Source organism: Hevea brasiliensis, chromosome 9, assembly GCF_030052815.1.
Source record: "Hevea brasiliensis isolate MT/VB/25A 57/8 chromosome 9, ASM3005281v1, whole genome shotgun sequence".
NCBI lineage: Eukaryota > Viridiplantae > Streptophyta > Magnoliopsida > Malpighiales > Euphorbiaceae > Hevea > Hevea brasiliensis.
In genome coordinates this window covers 24,071,708-24,079,037 of record NC_079501.1, presented here as the reverse complement: position 1 = coordinate 24,079,037, position 7,330 = coordinate 24,071,708, and the positions used below count along the sequence as shown (strand labels likewise).

Genomic DNA, 7,330 nt, shown 5'->3' with positions numbered 1-7,330 from the left:
GGTGTTGGTAATGCCGAAATGGTCAAAACAATGAAAATGAAGCCCAAGGAGAAGAAGTTGTTAATGCAAACGTGCCTAGGGGAAGTATGATGGATCATGCTTTTCCTCGTTTTGATGACTTGAGAGAGAGCATAGCAAGACCAAGGATTGATGCGAAGTTACAAAATGGATTTTGGAGTTCTTCAAATGATCCATAACTCTCAATTTTGAGGACATCCTTCTTAAAATCCACACAAACACCTGAAGAAGTTTGCTATGATTTGCGACATGCAAAACAACTGGAGTGTCCGATGATGCAGAAGATTGAAGCTATTCCCATTCTCTTTGAAAGATAGAGCATTGGATTGGCTTGATTCTTTACCTCACAACTCCATTACAAATTGGGAGCAACTAATCGATGCATTTCTTGCACAATATTTTCCACTGAAAAACTCAAGAGTGAGGAATCAAATGACATCTTTCGGACCAAGAGAAGATGAAACTCTCTATGAATCATGGATGAGATGGAAGGAATTGGAAAGATTATGCCCACATCATGCCATTCCAAAATGGATGATAAATCGTAATTTCTACACAAATGTCACTCCTGCAATCGAGGAATTATTGATGCTCAAACAGAGGAGAATTCATCATTAAGCATGAAGATGAAGCTTATGAGTTATTAGAGAAAATTGCAAAGAATACTCATCTTTGGAGTAGTCCAAGAGGACCAGCTCCAACTCGTAAAAGGCAAGTCTTTGGGATGTATGATCTTGATCCATTCAACATGATTAATGCAAAGTTTGATGCACTTACAAATGTCCTTGCTAAGAAGATGGAAGATTTGAGTATGTTGGTTAGTTCAACATCATCACCGGAAGTTCACAACAAGTGGCTTATGCAGAGGAAACTACCACCGTGGAGTAGATTATGGAGAACAAGCGGCATATGTTGGTAATTATGGAAACAAGCAAATGGGGAATCCTTATTCTCAAACTTATAATCCAAATTGGAGGAATCATCCCAACTTTTCATGGGGCAATCAGCAAAATCAAGTTCAAAATCGTAATTTTCAACCACAACAAAGAAAGTCAAGTTCCATATCAGCAAAATAGGCAACCATTGCCCAATTTTCAGCAGAAAAATATGAACCCCCCACCAAAACAGCAAGAACGAAATTCCACCACTGAAGCTTTATCGCAACAGATTCTTGCCAATCAAAATAAGCATGATGAGGAGATGAGAGAGGTGAAAGCAAGGCTGGAACAAATGCAAACACACAAATGAATCTTTGGAAAACCAGATTGCACAACAAGCATCTTCCTCAAGTGCCAAATCTTTTGGAAAGCTTCCAAGTCAACCAGAAAATCCAAGAGAGCATTGTCAAGTAATTACTTTAAGAAGTGGTAAAGTTATAAATGATGAGAAGAGTGAAAACAGTGAGAAGAGAGAAAATGAGAAAGGAACTGATGAGAGTGGAAAACAAGAGAGTGCAGAAAAATGTAAGGAGAAATTTGAAGAAAAGAAGAGAAGTATATACCTCCTGATCCCTACAAGCCACAACTTCCCTTTCCTCAAAGATTTCACAAAGCCAAGCTTGATAGGCAATTTGGGAAGTTCTTAGAGGTTTTGAAGAAACTTTACATAAATGTGCCTTTTGTTGATGCTCTTTCACAAATGCCCTCTTATGCAAAATTCTTGAAAGAAATTCTCTCAAATAAGAGAAAACTTGAAGATGATGAAACTGTAGCTTTGATGTAAGAATGTAGTGCTATCCTCCGAGGAAACTTCCTCCAAAGCTTAAGGATCCAGGAGTTTTTCAATTCCATGCCACATTGGAGAGTCTTGTTCTACAAAAGCTCTATGTGATTTAGGGGCCAGCTAGCCTTATGCCCCTTTCTATTTATGAAAAGCTCAACATGGGAGATCTAAAGCCAACCCACATTTCTCTTGATTGACAGAACAATCAAGTATCTGAAGGGATTTTGGAGAATGTGCCTCGAAGGTTGGAAAGTTCTATATACCGTTGACTTTGTCATCTTGGACATGGAGGAAGATTCTAATATTCCAATTATCTTGGGAGACCCTTTCTAGCTACAAAGGAGCATTGATTGATGTGAAAGGAGAAAAGCTTACTCTTAGAGTTGGTGAAGAGCGATTAATTTTCAATATCAATAACACTATGAAAAAGCATCATTCGAAGTCGATACTTGCTTGAGAGTTGATATTATTGATGAGCTGGTTGAAGAACACTTGTAAAGAAATATCCGTAAGATCCACTTGAAAATTGTTTGGTTCATGGAGGAGGCATAGACTATGACAACCCTCATGTAGCTGCATATACTCAACACTTAGAGGGAAGTCCACCATTCATTTCTGCTCCAGTTTTTCAACTCACACAAAAGGAAAAAGCTGAATTTAAGCAATCATCATTCAAGGAAGAAGATGCACCTAAGGTAGAACTTAAGCAACTTCCTTCTCAGCTCAGGTATGAATTTCTTGGCACTAATAACACTTATCCAGTAATTGTGAATGCAAATTTGAGTACTTTAGAGGCTGATAAGTTGTTAAGAGTGTTGAGAAAATTTAGGAAAGTTTTGGGATACACCATAGAAGACATTAAGGGAATAAGCCCACATTTTTGCATGCATAGAATCAGTTTGGAAGAAAATTGTAAACCATCTATTGAACATCAAAGGAGGTTGAACCCAAATATGAAAGAAGTTGTTAAAAAGGAGATTTTGAAGTTGCTTGATGCAGGGATCATATATCCCATCTCAGACAGTACTTGGGTAAGCCCAGTACATGTTGTCCCAAAGAAGGGTGGAATGACAGTGGTCAAAAATGAAAATAATGAATTAATTCCCACTAGAACGGTGACTAGTTGGCGAATGTGCATAGATTACAGAAAATTAAATGTTGCCACTAGAAAAGATCATTTTCCACTTCCCTTCATTGATCAAATGTTGGAAAGACTAGCTAGGCATTCTTACTTTTGCTATTTAGATGGATATTCAGGTTTTTTTCAAATCCCTATCCATCCAAATGATCAAGAGAAAACCACTTTTACTTGTCCATATGGAACCTTTGCCTATAGGAGGATGCCATTTGGGTTGTGTAATGCACCAGCCACTTTTCAAAGGTGCATGATGGCAATCTTCTCAGATTTTATTGAAGACATAATGGAGGTTTTTATGGACGATTTTTCTGTTTATGGATCTTCTTTTGATATATGCTTGGCTAACCTTTCTAAAATTTTGCAATGATGCGATACTGACCTTGTGTTTATCTGGGTAATGTGTCATTTTTTTGTTCAGGAAGGGATAGTGCTTGGACATTTGGTGTCTAATAGAGGAATAGAGGTTGATAAATCCAAAGTTGATGTGATAGAGAAGATGGCTCCTGCTACCAATGTCAAGGGAATTCAAGTTTCCTAGGACATGCCGGGTTCTCTGACGCTTTATTAAGGATTTTTCTAAAATAGCTAAACCTTTGTCTAATTTGTTAAGTAATGACACACCATTTGAATTTGACCAAGAGTGTTTGGATGCCTTTTGCGAGTTGAAGCAAGCTCTCATCATCGCACCAATCATGCAACCACCGATTGGAGCCTACCTTTTGAAATTATGTGTGATGCTAGCAACTATGCAATTGGGGTTGTTCTTGGTCAAAGAAAGGACAAAAAGGCTTATGCTATTTATTATGCTAGTAGAACACTGGATGAGGCTCAAACAAATTATGCAACAACTGAAAAGGAATTTTTGGCAATTGTCTTTGCATTGGAAAAGTTCAGACCTTACATTATTGACTCAAAGGTGGTTATATTTTCAGATCATGCAGCCATCAGGTATTTGCTCCGTAAAAAGGAGGCCAAACCGAGGCTCATTAGGTGGATTCTGATGCTACAAGAGTTTGATTTGGAGATTAGAGATAAGAAAGGAGCTGAAAATGTAGTTGCTGACAATCTTAGTCGGTTGAAATTGGATGGTGAAGAATTGGATGAAATACCTATTGATGAGTTTTTCTTGGATGAACAACTTTTCTCTCTTGTTGCTAAACTACCTTGGTATGCAGACTTTGTGAATTATCTATCTTGTGGAATATTACCTCTAGGTATGACATGGCAACAAAAGAAAAAGTTCTTGCATGAAGTAAAGTTTTATAGATGGGATGACCCTTTACTCTTTAGGAGATGTTGTGATGGTTTAATTAGAAGATGTATTCCTGAAGAGGAGGTACAAAGTATTTTGCATCATTGCCATGCTTCTGATTATGGAGGTCATTTTGGAATCTCTAAGACAGCTAGTAAAATTTTGCAAGCTGGTTTCTTTTGGCCAAATCTTTTTAAGGATGTGAGGAAATTTGTGTTGGATTGTGATAAATGTCAAAGGAGTGGAAATTTGTCGAAAAGAGATCAAATGCCCCTGAATAATATTCTTGAAGTGGAATTATTTGATGTTTGGGGAATAGATTTTATGGGGCCATTCCCTCCTTCATATGGTAATAGATACATATTAGTTGGGGTTGACTATGTGTCAAAGTGGGTGGAAGCTATTGCAACTCCAACTAATGATGCTAGAGTGGTAGTAAAATTTTTGAAAAATTTTTCTTGATCAGATTTGGTGCTCCTAGGGCTATAATTAGTGATGGGGTTCCCATTTTTGTAATAAGCAATTTGAGAGCTTAATGAGGAAGTATGGTGTAGTGCACAAGATAGCTACCCCATACCATCCTCAAACTTCGTGACAAGTTGAAATTTCTAACAGAGAGCTCAAGCATATTTTGGAGAAAACAAAGGAACAATTCTAGGAAAGATTGGTCTATCAAACTAGATGATGCTTTATGGGCATATAGGATCGCTACAAAACACCTATAGGAACTACTCCCTTTAGGTTGGTGTATGGTAAGTCTTGTCATTTACCCGTGGAGCTAGAACATAGAGCATATTGGGCCATTCGGACCTTGAATTTTGATCTTAAGCAAGCTGGTGAGAAAAGGTTGTTACAACTTAATGAGCTTGAGGAATTGAGGATGGATGCTTATGAAAGTGCCCGTATTTACAAAGAAAGAACTAAGGTTTGGCATGATAAGCATCTGAGGAAAAAGGAATTCAAAGAAGGTGATTCAGTTTTGTTGTTCAACTCGAGATTGAAATTGTTCCCTGGAAAACTCAAGTCAAGGTGGACTGGTCCATATAGAGTTTCTAAGGTTTTCCCTTATGGAGCAATAGAAATTTGGAGTGAAAAATCTGGGAATTTTAAGGTCAATGGGCATAGAGTGAAGCATTACATAACCGAGACCCAATACTAGGAGCAAGCTGTTACAAGCTCTCCAATCCTCACCTCTTTTCAAATAAATTCATGAAAAGTCCACTAAGGACTATAAATTAGCCCTCTTGGGAGGCATCCCAAGTCCTTTTATTTTGCTTTTGTTGATTTACTTTCATTTTCATTAATTTTGTTTTTTATCTTAAATCTCCCCAAATTCAATTTTTGACATTGTTAAATTTTGTTTCTTGTAGATGTAATTCAATGAAGAAGGGCTGGTGAACTATTGGGGAAGTAATTCTTAACTTGACAAATTTAGTCCTTCAAAAGAACTGATAAGCTTTTGTCGCATAACTGCGCAGAGCCGCAATCTAGTTCATGCAGAGGAAAATAAAATCTGCAGCAAAGGGGTGTCTGCAGCCAATGACTTGTATTTTTGATGAGGTTGGATGTATATCAATGGAGAAAGGTTGGTGAATCGCTGAAATTGCTATCCGGTTTATGCGAGCGTAACAATAGAATCTGCAGCAGATTACATGTGTTTTTGGTGAGGTTGGGTGGGTAATTTTCTAATATTTGTGCTTATAATGATATTATGGTGGTAAGTGAGTCATTTTTGCAGTTTTGAGCTTCTTTGGGTTGTAGGATTCAAAGTAGAAATGTTGAATTTTCTTGGCAAATCTTGGAGATTTCATTTCTCATTTGTGGTTTGATGCAACTTTATACAGATTTTTATGGAGTTTTATGTGCTAAATGTTGATTTGCAGAATTTGAGTCAAAATGGCATAGCTCTCAAAGGTCTTTTATGTAGGATCCATTTTTACATGCTTATGTGATGCACTTTTGATGAATTTTGAATATATTGATGTGTTTTTGGTGAAAATTTCTCATGGTTTGTGCTTCATAGAATTATATTTCATCATTCCAGGGTATCTTTCACACTTGCAATCCATGTTCTATTGCATTCTTGATCTTGTTAAACTTGTGCATAAGCAACTGCATAGCTTATGCAATCCTGCATGACCAAAATTCTTTCCATTTTTCACCTTTATTGCAAGTGCATAAGGAGAGTGCATAGCTTATGCAACCCTGCATAACCTCATTTTGTCAAAATTCATATCTGTCAAAACTTGCATAAGGTGAGTGCATGACCTATGCACAATTGCATAACTTCAAATCCTTCATTTTCTCTCTCTGCTGAAGTTTGCATAAGGAAGGTGCATAAGCTATGCACTTCTGCATAACCAAAATTCCACAGCTCCAATTCTGCCGAAGGTTGCATAAGCAGAGTGCATAACCTATGCACTTCTGCATGACCAAAAACCCAGAAAAATCATTCTTGCCGAGGGGTGCATAAGGAAGGTGCATAGCCTATGCACCTCTGCATAACCAAGATCTCCAAAAAATCAATTCTGCCGAAGGTTGCATAAGCAGAGTGCATAACCTATGCACTTCTGCATGACCAAAAACCCAGAAAAATCATTCTTGCCGAGGGGTGCATAAGGAAGGTGCATAGCCTATGCACCTCTGCATAACCAAGATCTCCAAAAAATCAATTCAGCCGAAGAGTGCATAAGCAGAGTGCATAGCCTATGCACTCCTGCATAACCAGAAAACAGAAAACCCCAAAAGTTACCGAGACCTGCATAAGCAATGTGCATAGCCTATGCACTTCTGCATAACCAAAATTCCAAAATTCCAAAAATTGCCGCAGAGTGCATAAGCAGAGTGCATAGCCTATGCACATCTGCATGACCCAAGTTTCTGAAAAACAATTCTTGCCGAGAGATGCATAAGGGGAGTGCATAACTTATGCACTCCCGCATGACTTCGCTCCTCACCATTTCAGGGTCACCGAAACATGCATAAGGACAGTGCATAACCTATGCACTTGTGCATAAGCACTTTTCTGAAATATAAATCCTTTTGAAACACGCACAGGTTATGCATAAATCATTTTCTCCTTATGCAGTCTCCTACAACCCGATTCAAATTCATTTTCAGCAAAGGCCATTCCCACCACCTCCACTTCCCGACTCTTGAACCCCACGACCGCCCTTCATCCTCCATTTCTTTCCGGCATT

The 7,330-nt window shown here is 38.1% G+C and overlaps 1 non-coding gene across 1 annotated transcript; it reads right to left on the bottom strand.

Moving 5' to 3' along the window:
* Nucleotides 1–435: 435 nt before the first annotated feature.
* Nucleotides 436–542, bottom strand: LOC131183492 (small nucleolar RNA R71). Its single transcript, XR_009151546.1, has one exon. It is a non-coding gene; the product is annotated as a small nucleolar RNA R71 (small nucleolar RNA).
* Between the last annotated feature and the right edge of the window lie 6,788 nt (nt 543–7,330).